The sequence below is a fragment of the Lissotriton helveticus genome, chromosome 9, assembly GCF_964261635.1.
Source record: "Lissotriton helveticus chromosome 9, aLisHel1.1, whole genome shotgun sequence".
Taxonomy (NCBI): domain Eukaryota; kingdom Metazoa; phylum Chordata; class Amphibia; order Caudata; family Salamandridae; genus Lissotriton; species Lissotriton helveticus.
The window spans coordinates 77,894,201-77,914,482 of NC_136070.1; positions in this window are offsets into that span (position 1 = coordinate 77,894,201).

Sequence of the window (20,282 nt, forward strand, 5' to 3'; positions counted from 1 at the left end):
TGCTATTTAAAAAAGAACAGGCGAATGTTTAGTGTTGAGAACACTATGGGGACTGTTCACAAAGGTAACTTACATTTGTGAGGAATTTACCCATGTAATTTACTTTTACACTTTGGAGTAACTTTGCTACTTTGGGCTATTCACAAAATCTGAATGTAAAGTTACTTAGAAGTGTAAACTTACATGTATCCTCCCTCTGAAAAACGGGGTGGAGTCAATCTCATGAGTAGTAAGCCCAGCACAACATATGGCGAACCACTGATAGTGCAACACCCTTTCATAGAAAATAATGTAGAGAGGGACTTTCCCATTGGAAATAATGTTAAATTACATTATATGATTTAAAATCATTACAGATATAAACATAATTTAATGTTAAACAAATATCGAAAAGTTACATATTCATTATAAAATATTTGAACAACCTTTTTTTGGAGTTTTATATAGCGTGAAATAGACCCGAAGGTCAGAGCGCTTTACATGAGCACCAGTTGTGTTACAGACAGACACGTTCATTTTTTTTGTGTTAGGCACGGGGAGATTAGGGGCAGATTTACAAGAAAGTGACGCATCTGTAGCGATGCACCACTTTCCCTGTGCCACCCAGAGAAACCCTTGCGCCACCATAGATACGCCGTATTCCCATTACGGCGCACCATGGCGCAAGGATTGACTGATGCATCAGAAATTCTGACGCATCTGTTGGGGCAAAAGTCATGCATTGCTCGAGTTGTGTTGCAAGCACGACTCAACTCCAGCAATGCATTCTGAGGCTTATTCCCCCTGCACTATGCAACTCCTTACACCTGTTTCAAGCAGGTGTGAGGTTTTGTCGCAGTAGCGTCCTAGAAGCGACGCAGTGAAATCTTGTAGATTTTACTGCGTCACATTTAAGAGGCTTTCCTGCTTTGGAACGCCCACCTTGCATACATTATACCTGACCAGGCGGGCAACTAGAGCCAAATTTCGGGGGAGCTGAAAAAGATTGGGGGGGGGGCTAATTCTTCCAGCCATAACCAGAGTGGCTGTAAGAAGCGATGAAAACATACAAAAGCCTCATTTACATTTAAATGTTCTTTTACAGACCTGTGAAGTACTCGGGTGCGGCTGCAATTAGACGTCGCCAGCCCGGGAAGCTGTGTCAGCCCGGGCTAACACACACGAGGGGGGGGGGGGGGGCTGAAGCCCGGTGAGCCCAATGGGTGTTGCACGCCTGTACCTGACGCTGGTATAATGTGACGCAGGGCTTTACAACGTGACACATCTCCCTAGATGCATCACGTTGCAAATTGGCCTACGTTTTTACGCAGCCGCTGCGTCACAAAAATGACGCAATGGCAGTGCAAAAGTGTTGCATGGGGCTTTTAAATCTGCCCCTAAGTGATTTGCCCGGAATCACAGGATGTTGAGCGTCCCTGACGAGACTTGAACCCGGTTCCCCAGCTTTGAGGTTGACCGCCATGCTGTTAGGCCACATCCTCTCCCATTAAGTCAATGTTAGATTCCACAAACATATAGTTACATTACTTTCAATTAATTTTATACATCACTTTTAATAATTGTTACTTCATTATAATAATATTTGTTACATTACTGTTTGAAACTTCAACAAGATCGTTTTAATGTAATTTAATATATTCAAATCAATGAATGATTGATTCAAAAGTAAGTTAAATGTGCTTTAGCATTTTTCTTTTGTTCTACATTTCAGCATGGTTCAATGGTGAAATTGGGCTTATGAATAAAGCGCTATGTTTTATTTGACAAGCTGGGACAAAGATGCAGAGATCATTAGTATACTGCTATAATACTAATGGAAATGTGGGAGTCATGAGTACCGCCAGTTATCTTGAAATATGGACTGGAAACAGATTACCATGTCAAATAACTAGCAGGACTCTTCCAGAGCACATTGCTTAATTCGAGAGGTTCTGTAAAGACAGAGAGCCTTTGTAGATGCTCCACCCCCACCCTGATTGTCTCTGTATCAATAGGGGGTAGGGAGCTTCACCTTGGAACCAGTCAGGGTTTGTTTTCAGGAGGTGTGCCTTCATTTCTTTAGACAGCCCAGCATAGGAATTCAGAGCTCCATACCCTGGCAAAATATTATGCCACTTTGGAAAGGTGCAGAATTAGGATTTCTGGAATTGATTACAATAACATAAGTGGGTGTGTTGCAAAAGAAGACAGACTGTGCTGTGAGAATTACTTTAGAATTGGATTAGGAGTTGCCACCAGTCACTGGAGTGCTTTTTGGAAATTGCTACCTACCACCATTTGTTCTTCAGAACATAACTGTACTTGGAAGACACTAAGCAGCCGATTTTGATGTCGGATGGATCTGAGTCCATCCGACATCGATCTGGAACTGGGACTGACCGACCTCCTGTCGACGGCCCCAAACCAGCAAGCAGGATATGACCAAATACTATTCGCTCACAATCCTATTCTTTACAACGGAAACGGGATGCATGCTCTCATTGTAAAGAGCAGCAGTGCAGTTCATCCCTGCACCCCATGGCAGGCACCATATTTTCATCCGGAGGCCTTGCACCCATGGGGGCCCTGCTGGGAGCCCCCAAAGTCGGATTACCACAGCCTTTCTGTGTCAGAAAGGCTGTGGGAATCTTCCATCAGAATCCCTCGGGCGGAAAGAGCCGCCTTTGGGATTACAGGCCCCTTTCCGAATGGCAGACGGGCTCTCCGAGCCCTTCGTAAGCCATTCGGAAATCCTGTTTGGATTCATTTCCTACCGACTCCATCAAAATGAGTCGGTCAGAAATTAATCCAAACAGGAAATAACGATGCCGTAGGAACGACTCCGACCGAGGATCGGAGCCGTTTCCTATGGCATCGGAATCGGCCCCTAAATGAAGAAGAGGACATTTGGTTCCTGAATTCTAGCCTACATAGAGAAGGAAAGAGAAACCTACTCCACTACATACCTTTGGCTTTGAAAGTACTGTCAGCATCAATCTGGATGACCTATCACTTCAAGGACTAAAATGGCTGAAGAAAAGGATTCCTCTGTGGAAGAACCTGCAGGCCAGTTGGGAGTGTACTGTAGTGGACTATGAGTTTGCCCCCACTGCAAAACTGAGGTCTGGACTCCGGGAGTTTCCTCTGGCTGTTAGGGAGTTGTAGGATCCATCAGGAAGATGGTTTCTAGCATCTCCAAGAGCTGAGATGTATTCAATTTTGAACCTTCAAAGTACTTCCCAAAGTGCCTAGCCTGCCTAAGAATTGTGCAACCTCTATGTTTTTTGCATCAAAGATAAAATCTTCTGCGGGACCTGTTGGTTTCAAACCTCATGGAACCCTGCATGGGTACTGCATCCAACCGTGCCCAGCTTGATTATATTGCGCTCAAGAAAAGTGAAAAAGTCCAAAGGTAATCTTTCTTAAAGGAGGTAACTCCAAATAATATTCCAACAAATATAATTGAGAGTCAAAACCCAAAGATGTTGTACTGCAAAATTGATCTTCCAATCAATTTAATAGACTTCAGTTAATCATAAACACCAGTCAGCCAACACATCTTTTGAGATTAAAGAAAACTGTTTTTCAATGCAAATATATATTCATCAGTAAATTTAGCCCGTTAGATGAATTCCTCTTTCAAAAGATCAAAACTCCCCCTTGAACGTTATCAAGATAACTTAGGGGCCTATTATGATGGCGGGTGGACTATGTCCGCCCGCCACCGCAACGGAGCACGGGACCGACGCCGAAGTTACTGGTTGCTGCCGTGCCGCCATGCAAATTAGGATGCACCCGCCACATTGGCAGGCGCATCCTAGACATTAACATTGCGGCGGGCGGTGCTTTAAGCAGCACCCGCCACAATGTCAATGTCCATGTTGTGCATTGCCATGCACAACGTGACAGGCACTGCGCGATGTCTGCCACCTTGTGCATGGCAATGATGGGGGTACCATGGGTATCCCCCAGAACAGCCACCCACACCCCCCACCCCCTGGGGGCCCACAATGGGCCCCCATGGAGATTTCCTGCATGCCTTTCAATGGCGGAGTCTCCGCCATGGAAAGGCATGCATCATCATATGGATGGTGGTGCCTTCAAGGCACCGGAACCATATTAAATCCCTTTTCCACCGGCTGGGAATCCTACCGGCGGAAAAGCGGTGGACGGTGTCCCCGTCCGCCGCGGTGTCCCCACCATACTAATACGGTGGGGGTGAAACCAGGGACATTTGGCAGGCAGATTGCCACCTCTGGCCCGGCGGTGGCAATCCGCTCAATATCATAATGGGCCCCTGAGTGTGAAGTGGCTCCCAGGAAGGGCACAAAGTGACTAAGCCCAAGGTTAACTCTTGGACAGGGACAAGGCAGCAGAGTTACCCTAATGGCAAAGTGACCTCAGTGCCATACATTTCCACTTGTGTCTGAATAAGAGCTTTTTGGCACCAAAACTGGAGGCATCAGTGAGAGCCAGGGCTTGAAATATCCGATTAGAAGATGCCCTCACTGACCCAAGATTCCTCTCTTATTCTGATGGAGGAGTTTGAGTTTAATAAAAATGACTACTCACTGGGACAACTTTGGAATTGTGTGACGTGCTAAGCTTACCTGACTCCTCGCTGCATTATGGTCAACTTGAAATCGCACCTGAAATTATTTTCTTACATTTTGCTTAGTATTGTTTTTGTGGTGCGTTTAGACTTGAACTTTTGAAAATATATGGTTCCTTTAAATCTGATTTGACAATTTTTCTTTCATTTTGTTTGTTATAGTTTCCTCATTTTTACTAAATTGGTTTAGGAATGTTATTGGTTTCTTTTTTGACTTTAACATTGTTTTATGTTGCTTAAAAAATTTACACACATTTCTCTAGGGAAATATCTGGTGCTTGTATCATGCTTTCCCACTGTTAGGATGTGCTTTTCTGGTTGGCACTGTGTTTTTAATTAGCAAGATACTTGATTAATAGTTTGGTGAGACTCTTTCCCTAAATTAGGAATCAGAACCAGTATATAATTCAATTGGAGGAGCAACCCCATCAATAAACACCTTCCACTGCTTCTTCCACTGCTTTTACCACTGCTTTGACCACCTCCCTAACCCTTATTTCCACCACTATTATTAACACCACTATCAACATTACTAAAATTACTGGTGTTTGGAAAAAATAATGAGTGAAAAATATTGGTAGAAAGAAATACAGGACACGCAAATATTGTGATGCACAATTAATGTTGACAAAAATATCGTTTTTTGAGGTAAGCAATATTATTTTAAATAATACTGATGTTATTAATATTGTTTTCAAGCATATAGTGGTTAAGACATTGCTATTTAATTATTTCAATGGGTGTTAGTTGATATATTAATTTTATGCGTTATTATTGTTTATAAAATGTTATTTTTTGTTTTTAAATATAACTTGTAATTTTCAGTGAAATCACGATTTTTTATTAGAATCTCAGTGGTAATTTATATTGTTGTTGCAGGTTGTTGGGTTTATTGGGAGATAGGGTGGGAAGTTAATTAGGTAATAATTAGTTATGATTTATTTAATGCATTTTATTTAATTATATGGTGTTTTTAATTATGTAAATTATGTAATACTGATTCATTTCTGTAATATGTTATTTGTGGGCTGTTAGGCTCGTAGGGGTATAGGGTGGGAAGTTAAGTAAGTATTAAAATAATTAACAAGTAATCATTATTTGTTAATTAATGATTTAATTAATTTTTATTTTAATAATGTATGGATTATTTATTTATTTTACTTATATTTTAGTTGTGGGCTGTTAGGTTTGTAGGGGTCTAGGGTGGGATGTTAGTTAAGTAATAATGAATTAACAATTTATTAATAATGGTTAATTAATTATGTAATTGTTTTTTATTATGTAAAATGTGGAATACAGATTTACTTTACTTATTTATTAGTTGCAGGATGCTAGATTTGTAAGGGAATAGGGTGGGAAGTTGTTTAAGTAATTATGAAAATACTATTAATAATTATTTGTAAATTGATTATTTAATTAAATTTGAAATATGTCAATTATATATTACATATGTATTTCAATTGTATTTTAGCTTCAGGTTTGTAGGAGCCTAGGCTGGGAAGTTAATTAAGTAATAATTCATTAGCTAATAATTATTATTTGGTAATTAAATATTTTATTGATTTTAAATCTGTAAAGTAATACTTCTTTTTAGTTATATATTTATTTTTTAGGTGCAGGCTGGTTTAATTTTAGGTGTATAAGGTGAGAAGTTGATTAATTATTAATTGTATACCAATTATTTATTATTTGATAATTCATTAATTTATTGAATAGTAATTATGTACATTGAGAGTAGTGAATTGGCAGTTGTGGGGTTTCCTCACCTGAATGCACACCACTTCCACCAGGGCTTCGAGACATGAGGACTTTTGTGTTAAGGAAATATATGTATATAGTGTAACATAATTAATAAAAATATTTATTTTACATTCTATTACTCTAAATATTTTAAATGTATTTCTGTGAAAATATATATATATATATGTACATAGTAATGCATTTAACATTTCAAAAAATAATTTGATGTGAAATAGAGATTTGTATTAATTATGTGCTGTTTGACCAGTGAACTCTGCTATTATGGTCCTGCTAGCTCACACATGCGCCGAGACACCCTAGGGTATTTGTTTGCGCAATAAAAATTTCAAAATAAATAAATAAATAAATAAATAAATAAAATAAATAAATATGTAACACTACTTATAAATAGAAATATAGATATATGCACACAAACACACATATAAAAGTGTTTCTGTGTTTATATAAGTATATATTTCATATATTTAATTTATTTAATTTACAGTACGTTAAATTTATATATTAAAATATTTAGCATTTACTAATTTTAACTCTTTATATTTGAAAAAAAATCTATATTTTTGTATAGTTTTCGACGATTTTAGTGCCAATTATATATTTTTTCCAAATATTTTTGTACTTACCAATATAGGTATAGGAGTGCAATATTGTGCTAAAAAATATGTTTGACACAATATTTGTGTCAATGATTCTGTGTACCTCAATATTGTGCCAGTGATCCAAAATTGCCACCGCTGTCATTATCACCTTCACCATTACCACTACCTTCACATCACAAGTGTCAACATTACCTACGTGACAACGAGCAGAACTCCCACCATTACCACCAACCAACATATATTCTCACAAATTACATCAGGAACCAACACCCACCATAGAACACCAACACAATTGCAATCATACACCACCAGAATCAAAATAATATGGCAGCACACCCACATCGCACGCCAACATAACATACCCACTAACTAACACAAAGCCACACAACTAACATCTTATAGCAACAGACAAAAGATAATGACGATACTAATACTAACAATAATGATAATAATATTAACAACAACAGTAACAATATTAATAAAAAAACAACAATAATAATACTAATAACAATAACTAATGATGAAAAAAGAGACCTTGTTCACGCGCCTCAGGGCAGTCCTCTGAAGGTCTGCGCGTTATAAATGGCCATTATTATTACCGCAGAACAATTAAGCAAGGATGCTTATGTATACTTCTTTAACTTTGCGGTATTTTAATAAAATCACCAGTTGCAATTGTTGCTTGTTAGCAAGGCCAGACGTAAGATTCTTCTCTCTTAAACAATTTTTTTCAGCAGAATTTTAAGGAAAGTATTATGAGATAGACTGACACAAATGCTGTTTGCCCATAATTCCTGGAGGCGACCTCTAGAGAGCACTATTGCTTCACTTTTGAATGTAACATGATTATACCGGACGTTTCGGTATACAATTGCAGTTTTCATTCTTGCAGCCTAAAATACAAGCCGGTTTTTCTAGCTTTCCTCACATCAGGGGTCAAAGGAAAGTGTAAAGTCAAAAAGGCATTACATGAAAATGATTTCTTCATCCCTTGATGCTGTTTTACTCTTCATCTGATAATGCAGCCACATGACTGACCCAATAAAAATAATAGTGCCTTTTGGTTAGTACACGAAAACATCACCGCGAGGCGCTAACCACATATTCAAAACTCACTTTTGAAGAATAAGAGGCTGAGTTGGCCAGGCTCGGATTTATGTTCATTATCCGTAATTGACCCACAGATGGCAGCACTGAGTGCTTAATTTTCTGAGCCCCACTGGCATTGCCTTTCATACATTTTATTTACTTCGAACGTGAGGGTGGTGCGATAATCCTATCTTTCTGGCTCTACTATTACTACCTGCAGGTGTATTGGGCACAGCGGGCTTCAGCCCCCCAACGCCCCCCCTAACCCCTCTCCCATGTTGTGTGTCAGCCCGGGCTGAGACAGCTTGCGGGCTGGCGGTCAACTAATTGCAGCCGCACCTGAGTACTTGACAGGTCTTTAAAATACCATTTACTTGTTAATGAGGCTTTTGTTGTGTTTTAACCCCTTCTTAGAGCCACTCTGCCTCTGGCTGAAAGAATTAGCCCCCCCCCCCAAATCTTTTTCAGCCCCCCCCCCCCTGAAATTTGGCTCTAGTTGCCCGCCTGACTACCTGCTATTGCCGCTGCCAACTGGGGAACCAGGTTCAAGTCTCGGCGTCGGCTCAGCATCCTGTAATTCTGGACAAATCATTAAATTCACCCCCCCCCCCCCGCCTAAAAAATGTAATGTGAACTTTCACTCCAGTACCTTCGGGTAGAGTTTGTGCATTATTAAAACTGCGAGGAAAAAAAAGGTTAGGCGCATGTGGGTCTTCATGATAAAAGCGGGACTTCTTTCATTTAGTACCTCCTCGTTTCCTTCCTCGTTACAGTGCTAACTTCTGAGGAGTTTTCCTCCTCCGACCCTTTCTCAAAGTCCCTTATCTATTTTGTTAAGCAAGGAACTGGAACAAGGAAAAACATGACATAAGTATTTGCAAAGCACACATTCACCGCAAAGGGTATCTTGGTGCTGAATAACAGATGTTTACTGTTACTTGAGAATCACAAAACGAGATGTATGTAGGATTTGCAAAAACTTTTGAGAATCCTACATATTGCTTAATTGTGGATCGCAAAGTGCGATTCGCAATTATGGAAACCCTCCCCATTCATTCCTATGGGCCTAGAGGCCCATTGGAATGTATGGGAAGACATTCTCAATTTGCGATTAGCAATTAGAGAATCGCAAATTGAGAATGCAATTTCAAGGTTGCAAGGGTGTCAAAGGGACATCCTGTTGCACCCCACAAATAAGCATGGGTGCACATGAAAAATGCAAAAAATGCATTTTTCAAAGAAAACGCAAATTATCACCAACTTGAATTTGGTGGTAATTTGCGATTCCTTAAGGCCAAATTGCACTTTTTCTGTGCTTCTTACATTGCATTTAAGGAATCACAATATGCGATTCCTTAAATGCAATTGCAACATAGGGAATCACAAATTTTGCGATTCCTTATTTTGCAAAGCGGTTTTTCATTAATAAAATAACACTAAGCCCATTTGCGATCACAAACGCCGAAATTCTGCGGATTTCGCTGATTGCGATCGCAATTTGGAATGATACATATAGCCCTAAGTAATTAAAACATTACCTCCTTGTTTCCTATACCAAAGCTTTCAGGTTAATCTGGATGCTCCCCTGGCCTCATAATACTATACAGAAAAAAATAAAGCAGAAGGCACCTCATAAATGCTAATACAGAAATATTTATTAAAGTGCTCCCCAGCTCCAACTACAATACCACTGACAGTACTTTAGGTCCAAACCTATCACCATCCAAGCACCCACTTGAAATACAATAGAGTTTAACAAAAGTAGAGGGAGGAGCCCAAGTAGCTGCCTTTTAAATATCCAAGATAGGTGCATCCTGGGCTTTGGGTAGATCTTACTTAAACTCCCCGAGGAAAGGATGATCCTTGCTCACTGTATGCAGAAGCAATAGCAGAGCTTACCCTCTGCACAGGGATTGTACTAATGGCTTCAAACCTTTTCAGAAAGGACCAACATTCACAAACAAGGATTATACTGTTCTGAAAGCAGAGGCTCACTTGGTGTAATCCAGTACAGCTCTTCTAACATTCAAGGGAGTGGTAGAGTCCTCATCAGAAGAAAAAGTTGGTACAAACTTGACACAGATCCTCATGAAAAGTTAAGACACTTTAGGCAAAAGCAGGGGCAAATCTTATAACTAGTTTATCTTCAAAAAATCTCAATAAGGGGCTGTATAGGACGGGATCCTAACTCACTCAACCTATGGGCTGAGGTTACAGCAACCAAAAACAACACCTTTCTAGTCAAATGCTAAAGGGTCACTGTCTCAAGGGGTTCAAAAGGGTGCTTCAGTAAGCATCTAAAACTAACTGTGGACTCCAGTCTGGAACCACCTTCCTAATTGGGGGTCTATTAATAGAAGAACTCTTTAGAAATCTAAACACAAAAGATTCCTGAGAACCTATTCCTCCCCAGGACTCTATAAGCTTTATAATAGTAGACCCTTAAAGTCTTAAGGGGGCAGTGGATAACCCTGTTCCTCACCCATCCTGCATAGAGGAGAGAACATATACCCCTTCACAAGAAATGAGATCTACATTTCTGGGAACACACAATTTCTTAAAAGAAATATCTGAAAAGGTTTCTGCTCTGAGTAGTGCTCAATAATGCCTAATCATTACACTTTGATATGTACTGTCACTGTTATTGTTTGTACATTCATGTGTCATAATCGATTGACCCTCTTGTCATCAAGATATTTATGTATAATATGTATAATGTGATGTGTAGCATAGTATGCGTACATATATATAGTGGTTTTGTTTTCTGGGGGGACATAATGTCTTTTGCCTTTTCTGGGGGAAAGGGTAGGGGCATTGGCATGCCCATTCTGGGCAGCCCCCACCCCTGGTCTATGAAAAAATAATCCTTGGCGTCTAGGGTGCTTTGCGTCCCCCACCCGGGTGGCAGATTGGTGCTACTGCCCAAGGGGGGGTGGGGGCAGATAGACTTGTTATGGCAACATAAAATGGGGGGAGCAAAGGCCCTTGCCAAAGGGTCAGTCCCACATCCCTGGTGGCTAGTGGGTGGATCCCCTCTTGGGGATCGCCCTCGAGGGGCTACTAAGGAAGGGTACAATTGGAAAGGGGAGATACTCCCCTTTCCATCGATACCTCTCCTAAGTGTTTCGGTGCTCGTGGGGGGGAGGGGGTTTAGATAGTCCCACGAGCACCTAAACAATGAAACTGAAACTACGTTTCAGTTTCATTTTTTGATGTAATAAAGTCAGCACGCCATGAGATTTATGAAAATAATAAACAGGCCTCGGGATGTTGGGAAAGCTCTTCCCCACCTCCCAAGGCCCCCAAAAAAAAAAGAAATTCTTCTGCTGTTTGCAGCAGAGGTATTTAGTGAGCCTGTGCACATGAGGGAATGGTTCCGTCATGAGCACAGGAGCACTGGTGCTCATGACGGAACCATTCCATCATGAGCACTGAAAGGGTTAAGGGTTTCATGGTGCTGGGGGCCATCGGGGAGATTAAGTGAGCTAGTGTCCAGAGCCACATGATGCTGAGCAGACAAAAGTGCAAGCTGGAATCAGCTTTTGAGGCAGTCAGTAGGAGCCCTGGCATCTGAGAGGCGGTATTTTGTTTTTGTGAAGTGCTGCTCCAGGCTAGCTAATTTTCTCTGAGAGTGGAGGATAGTTTGTGCTTCACTGGTTTTTCATTTACTGCTAATATGATGACAGAGCACCCCTGGAGATTCTGCAGGTACTCTAAAGTTTTAAGGAACTACGATACATGGTGTGGGACTGTGATTCTTAAAGACAGAAGTGTAGTGCTATTTAAAAAAGAAAAGGCTAACAAGGCGAATGTTTAGTGTTGCGAACACTATGGGACTTTTCACAAAGGTAACTTACATTTGTGAGGGATTTACCCATGTAATTTACTTTCACACTTTGGAGTAACTTTGCTATTTTTGGCTATTCACAAAATCTGAATGAAAAAGTTACTTAGGAGTGTAAACTTACATGCATCATCCCTCTGAAAAAAGGAGTGGAGTCAATCTTATGAGTAGTAAGCCCAGCACAACATATGGCCAACCACTGATAGTGCAACACCCTTCCATAAAAAATAATGGAGAGAGGGACTTTCCCATTGGTAATAATGTTAAATTACACTATATTATTTAAAATCATTACAGATATAAGCATAATTACATTTTAAACAAATATCGAAAAGTTACGTATTCATTATAAAATATTTGAACAACCTTTTTTGGGAGTTTTATATAGCGTGAACTAGACCCGAAGGTCAGAGCGCTTTACATGAGCACCAGTTGTGTTACAGACAGACACATTCAGATTAAGGGGCAGTTTTACATGAAAGTGACGCATCTGTAGAGTTGCGTCACTTTCCCTGCGCCACCCTGAGAAACCCTTGCACCACCATGGATAAGTAAAATAAAAGATTCCCTTGGATCAATCTGCCCAACAGTCACCTTTCATACAGTCTATTCAATCTCTCACCCGCACTGGTACAACAGTACAGGATCCCCACAGTTATGAAGACAAACACACTGCAACAGGAACTTACAAACATCTGAAGAGATATACAAATGTATTTGTTAATAAAAAGAGGTTAAAAACATGATCATGAAAATGACATTCATAATCTGTAATCTTAATAAAAACAAGTTACAAACAAAGAGACAAAGAGACAGTATCAAGTGAATCACATCGAAAACATCCAAGTTATTAATTTGTTGAGATCTATTCACTAAATCAGGCACCCCGGGACTGGATGGATTTTTGATTCACATCGAAACAAAGGTTTACCGTATATGGAAACCACAACGGTGAGGTCCCTTTCATGTAAAAAAGAATCACAAGGGGCCGGAGTTTTCAAACTTTCCATTTAACAGACCACCCAAGAGTGAGATATCTGTTTTTTATTGACACCCATGCAGATTATCACATTATCCTGTGATTAATAGGCCATCAGAGTGGCGAGGAAAAGGGGCACCCACAATTGGAGGTTACCTCCCTAATTGTTGAAATTCGTGATGCTTTGAAGCATTACCTTTAAGTGCCAGACCATTGTTATAACCAGAAAGGTAGGGTATAACCGTTTGGAAGGATTTCATTGATAAGTGTGACCCCAGAGGCTTTAATCATGAGACTATTCTGGTCTTTTTAATGTTGCGACTGAAATTAAGAGACATCTGAACTTCTTTTTGTCTTGAGAAATGTGGTGCATATCAGACAGCACACCGAAACGCATTGACGCATGTGTTTTTAATTAAATTCGAGGGACTATTGTACTGAGTTTTTTTTATAATTGCCTGATTTTGTGAATAGATCTAAACGAATTAATAATTTGGATGTTTTCGATATGATTCATTTGATACTGTCTCTTTGTTTGTAACTTGTCTTCATTAAGATTACAGATTATAAATGTAATTTTCATGATCATGTTTTTAACCTCTTTTTATTAACAAATACATTTGTATATCTCTTCATATATTTGTAAGTTTCTGTTACAGTGTGTTTGTCTTCATAACTGTGGGGATCCTTTACTGTGGTACCAGTGCGGGTGAGAGATTTAATAGACTGTATGAAAGGTGACTGTTGGGCAGATTGATCCAAGGGAATCTTTATTTTACGCTGATTGTGTTGGCACCCTGCCCCTTGGACATTTGGGCCTCTCCCTTTAATTTTGAGACCACCATGGATACGCCATATTCACAATACGGCGCACCATGGTGCAAGGATTGACCGATGCATCAGAAATTCTGACGTATCTGTTGGGGCAAAAGTCTAACATTGCTCGAGTCGTGTCACAAGCATGACGCAACTCCAGGAATGAATTTTGAGGCCTATTCCCACTACTCTGCACCACACATTACACCTGCTTCAAGCAGGCATAAGGTTTTGATGTAGTGGCGTCCTAGAAGTGATGCAGTAAATCTTGTAGATTTCACGGCGTCACTTTTACGAGGCTTTCCTGCATGGGAACGCCCACCCTGCATACATTATACCTGACGCAGTTATAATGTGAAGCAGAGCTTTATAACATGACGCATCTCCCTAGATGAGTCACGTTATAAATAGGCTGCATTTTTTACGCCCCTGCTGTATCACAAAAACGACGGAATGGCAGGGCAAAAGTGTTGCAAGGGGCTTTTAAATCTGCCCCTAAGTGATTTGAGAGAATTACTTTAGGATTGGATTAGGAGTTGCCACCAGTCACTGGAGTGCTTTTTGGAAATTGCTTCCCACCACCATTTTTTCTTCAGAACACAACTGTACTTGCACATCCGACATTGATCTGGAACTGGGACTGACCGACCTCCTGTCGGTGGTCCCAAACCAGCAAGCAGGATACGACTGAATACCATGCATGGCATGCATTTGGATACACAAAGCGGCAGGCACCGTGCGGTGCCTGCCGCATTGTGTATGCAAATGCAGGGGGGTACCTTGGCTTCATCATGGGGGCCTGCAACGGGCTTGGTAGTTAGGGCTTGGTAGTTCGGGCTGAACTGTTCCCATGAGGCACAGGGTCAGAGCTGATTTGCATATAGCCAGTGTCTAACCCAGGGTGGTGTGGAGTGCAAACAAACGATGGATTTAGGCCCAGATCCTTGTACTGGGATGAATGTATGACATTGTTCTACATTCTGTCCATCAACCGTGTTTTTTGCAATTTTCACCCCGAGTGGGCTGGGTATGCTCAGACGTGAGTCCCAGGCTCTCCACACCACTGGAGTCAAGCTATCCAGGCTGATGAAGGCTGATAGCCAGAAACCGGTCCTTGGATGCTTGATTCCGGTCTGGGAAAGACATGGCTTGGTAGTTTGGGCTGGACTGTTCCCATGAGGCACAGGGTCAGAGCTGATTTGCATATAGCCAGTGTCTAACCCAGGGTGGTGTGGAGTGCAAACAAACGATGGATTTAGGCCCAGATCCTTGTACTGGGATGAATGTATGACATTGTTCTACATTCTGTCCATCAACCGTGTTTTTTGCAATTTTCACCCCGAGTGGGCTGGGTATGCTCAGACGTGAGTCCCAGGCTCTCCACACCACTGGAGTCAAGCTATCCAGGCTGATGAAGGCTGATAGCCAGAAACCGGTCCTTGGATGCTTGATTCCGGTCTGGGAAAGACATGGCTTGGTAGTTTGGGCTGGACTGTTCCCATGAGGCACAGGGTCAGAGCTGATTTGCATATAGCCAGTGTCTAACCCAGGGTGGTGTGGAGTGCAAAAAAAACGATGGATTTAGGCCCATATCCTTGTACTGGGATGAATTATATGACATTGTTCTACATTCTGTCCATCAACTGTGTTTTTTGCAATTTTCACCCCGAGTGGGCTGGGTATGCTCAGACGTGAGTCCCAGGCTCTCCACACCACTGGAGTCAAGCTATCCAGGCTGATGAAGGCTGATAGCCAGAAACCGGTCCTTGGATGCTTGATTCCGGTCTGGGAAAGACATGGCTTGGTAGTTTGGGCTGGACTGTTCCCATGAGGCACAGGGTCAGAGCTGATTTGCATATAGCCAGTGTCTAACCCAGGGTGGTGTGGAGTGCAAAAAAAACGATGGATTTAGGCCCATATCCTTGTACTGGGATGAATTATATGACATTGTTCTACATTCTGTCCATCAACTGTGTTTTTTGCAATTTTCACCCCGAGTGGGCTGGGTATGCTCAGACGTGAGTCCCAGGCTCTCCACACCACTGGAGTCAAGCTATCCAGGCTGATGAAGGCTGATAGCCAGAAACCGGTCCTTGGATGCTTGATTCCGGTCTGGGAAATACATGGCTTGGTAGTTCGGGCTGGACTGATGGTCAGAGCTGATTTGCTTATAGCCAGTGTCTAACCCAGGGTGGTGTGGAGTGAAAAAAACGATGGATTTAGGCCCAGATCCTTGTACTGGGATGAATGTATGACATTGTTCTACATTCTGTGCATCAACTGTGTTTTTTGCAATTTTCACCCCGAGTGGGCTGGGTATGCTCAGACGTGAGTCCCAGGCTCTCCACCCCACTGGAGTCAAGCTATCCAGGCTGATGAAGGCTGATAGCCAGAAACCAGTCCTTGGATGCTTGATTCCGGTCTGGAAAAGACATGGCTTGGTAGTTCGGGCTGGACTGTTCCCATGAGGCACAGGGTCAGAGCTGATTTGCATATAGCCAGTGTCTAACCCAGGGTGGTGTGGAGTGCAAAAAAACGATGGATTTAGGGCCAGATCCTTGTACTGGGATGAATGTATGACATTGTTCTACATTCTGTCCATCAACTGTGTTTTTTGCAATTTTCACCCCGAGTGGGCTGGGTATGCTCAGACGTGAGTCCCAGGCTCTCCACACCACTGGAGTCAAGCTATCCAGGCTGATGAAGGCTGATAGCCAGAAACCGGTCCTTGGATGCTTGATTCCAGTCTGGGAAAGACATGGCTTGGTAGTTCGGGCTGGACTGTTCCCATGAGGCACAGGGTCAGAGCTGATTTGCATATAGCCAGTGTCTTACCTAGGGTGGTGTGGAGTGCAAAAAACGATGGATTTAGGCCCAGATCCTTACTGGGATGAATGTATGACATTGTTCTACATTCTGTCCATCAACTGTGTTTTTTGCAATTTTCACCCCGAGTGGGCTGGGTATGCTCAGACGTGAGTCCCAGGCTCTCCACACCACTGGAGTCAAGTTATCCAGGCTGATGAAGGTTGATAGCCAGAAACCGGTCCTTGGATGCTTGATTCCGGTCTGGGAAAGACATGGCTTGGTAGTTCCGGCTGAACTGTTCCCATGAGGCACAGGGTCAGAGCTGATTTGCATATAGCCAGTGTCTAACCCAAGGTGGTGTGGAGTGCAAAAAAACGATGGATTTAGGCCCAGATGCTTGTACTGGGATGAATGTATGACATTGTTCTACATTCTGTCCATCAACTGTGTTTTTTGCAATGTTCTATAGACACAATATAAACTGAGCAACAGGCAGGGGGTGAAGTTGTGGCTGAAAAAGAGCCCATACTGTGGTACACGCCTCCAACTTAAACCGGGAATAACCTAACCATATTATGGCCAGTCCAGTGAAAACAAGAGTGGCGAGGCTGACCCTGCACACCTCTCCGGGCCGCGGTTTAGCTGGCAAATTTAAGGAGGGCAATTTATGACACCCAAACAACCCACAGCAATTGATAAAATGCTGGGTAAAGTGATTGTGAAAGTATCGGAGGAAATAGAGCGAACAGAGAGGTGCCTCTCTTTAACTCCGCAAATTGATCTAATAGACCCACAGGCAGATTCTGATTCAGAGGTGCCCCTAATTAACATTCCCACTTCACCAGAGCCAGACCCCATGGACATACCTTGTGGACAGGGGGGGAAACCCAGAGGTACAGGTGGTCCATGGAGGGGAGGTATTGACATACGGGGGTGAGAAAAGGAATAGGTTAAGGCCCAGGAAAAATCAAAGAAAAGGTACCTTAGTTTCAATAGGGAGTCAGAAGCCGTGCAGAGGGAGCTTACCAATAAGCGAGGGGCAATCACATACTCCAGTCCCCCCTAGGTGGGTGACTCAAATCATTGCAGACCTCCAAGCTCACCTAGAAAGTGTACTTAACACGCAAATGAAATTAATCATTAGTAGGTTGGATAAGGTGGTGTCCTTGGTGAAAGCAAAGGGGCTGGGAGCCGTAAGCACCCTCCCTATGCCAAATAGCATACCAGGAGGGGAAATCACCCCCGCAAACCTGACGATGAGGATAGATAGCATCCCCGTAATAGGACAAGCTAAAGTGACAACACTCCCGAACAAACTGGTGGGCGCACAGGGGCCTCCCATAACCCGGGTTGTAAAGGAAAACACCACCTCTGTAAGGGGGGAAAATAGGGGGGGGGTCGAAGATTACGCATCAGGCAATAGTCCATAGACAGACCATCCCAGATGACCCGTCGTGGCATCAGGAAGAAAGACTTTCGACTAGGGATACCAAGAACAAATTGCCTAGTTTAAACCTGCCCCCGCAAGCCGCCCCCTATGTAGTGGTCCTTACGAGCGTGCCTGTGCTAAGGCCAGAACATACCGAGACCCATAGAGAGCTTAAAAATAAAGTCATGTTCTGGCTTAACAAGTTTAGACCCCGTGAAGAGAGGGAGCAGGGGGAGATTCTGTCGGTACGTAGGGTGAGTTGGGTAGGGAATAGGCGCAAAGACATTAGTGGGGACTCAGTGGTGGTGAATTTTAGGAATCCACACATCGTGGATCAGATTGTACATTGGGGACCATGCACACAAAACACGAACATTAGAGTTAGGCCCCTACATTTCTTTTATCCCAGGGGCCCTCCGAATCTAGAGCATAATATGGAAGCACAAATTAAAAGCGAGTGGAACAGGGTGGGACCACAACATTTTACGCCTTACGCTCAGGTTAGGAATCAAGGAGCGGTTTATCTGGCGAACAGATTTGACCCATTGATGTCTCTGGAAGAACTAGACTGACTAGGGAGGAATAGCTCTGTCCAGAGAGTCCCCAGTATAGCCCAACAAACGCTCCATTAGACCACCCGGAGACCGGGTAGGCAAATATAGAGAGGTGCCACAAGAAGGGCCTCATCTAGACCACCAAATAAAGGTACAAGGTTGCATTGGTACACCGGCCCAATTGCGAACAACAGTAGGCAAGGAAGCCGAGGAAGGGAATATGCTAGAAAATAGTATCCCAACACAAGTGGTGAGAATGCCACCCAATAAGTCGGGGTTAAAGCTCCTGTCATGGAATATAGCGGGACTAGCGGTGAAATTTAACAACAGGGGCTGGAGGGACTACATTATGAGTTTCCAGATAATATGCCTACAAGAAACCTGGGTGACTGATTCTAATCCTTTTTCCTACCAGGTTATAAATGTTTTACTACCCCTGCTCAGAAGTCTTCGTCAGGAAGAGCCAGGGGAGGTCTGATAACCTATGTGGATTTAAAGATCGAAGGGGTGTGGACGAATTTTAACTGGCCTTCGCATAATTTACAGGCCCTGGGGCTTCAGATGAAAGGGTACAAACCTTATGATTATTAATCTATACAATGCAGTGGGGAGCAATGGGAAGGGAATTACAATAAAAGAACTGGACAACTTTCTCAATATTGAGCCAGTTCAGGGGAAAAGGACAGCGGCCCCGTTAAGGATAATTGCTGGTGACTTTAATTGTCACATTTGTCCATCTCTCAGACCCATTACCAGAGACTGGTCCCGGTGCACGTTGGAGAATGGGCCACATTCTGCGCACACTACAGAAGGGATGGAACTGGACAGGTTGATGAAAGGTCAAAATCTGATACACACCATTGACCTAGTGTTAGTGGAAGAAGGGGTGGAGATAGCCCCCTCCTTTAAAGGTAGAGGCTGCCACTCCTTTATTGATTTTATTGTGATCTCTAGAGCGGTTAGCCCCTGGGTGAAGGGAGCGGTCATTGAGTGGAATATACATAGTGATCATAATCCCCTAGTGCTGGAGCTAATCTACCCCTCTAACAAAAGGGTCCCCCAGTTTATGGGGACCATGGAAAGAGCTACGGATCAGGGGCGGCGCCTGCGGTGGACCAAAATAGATGGGGCAAGGTTCTACAAGTCACTAATGGATAAAGGAGGAGATGCCTTTAATGTGTGTCTGGACCTCTCCCTAGAAGGTGCAGCAGTGGTAAACGCATTTGAGGAAATAGCACACCTGGCTGAGGGTTTCTTAACGAACACTAAAAAGTTAAGCCCAGTTTGTACCCCAAGATGGTTTCATAGAGCATGCTCTCAGGCTCATAAGAACTTGGAAGATAGCCTGAAAGCACTCCCTAGGGATAAGTTACACATTGCTCAATGTAGGAGCAATTACAAGAAGGTATTACACACTAGGAAACAGTCACTCCAGTCGCAAGTCTGGGAGGATTTAAGGGAGGCGGCGGAGAATAGAGACCTCATGGCATTCTGGAAACTCAATAATAAACCTTGTTTTCAGGAGGCAAGCGCACCCGACATATGTAACGTAATACTCCCGCAACAATGGCATAATCATTTTAAAGAGTTATATAATAACACAGGAGCCAATAATGAGGCCACGGAGATAGGTACCCAGTGGGTGGCCAAGCCGAATTTTACACTGAAAGAAATTATGGGGGCAATACAGACTCTATCTAAAAATAAAGCCCCAGGGCCCGATGGAATACCACCTGATCTATATTTAAGCAAGGTGGAATTATGGGTCCTATACTAACAAGGGTGGTGAATGCAGTTGTTGAGACGGGCCTC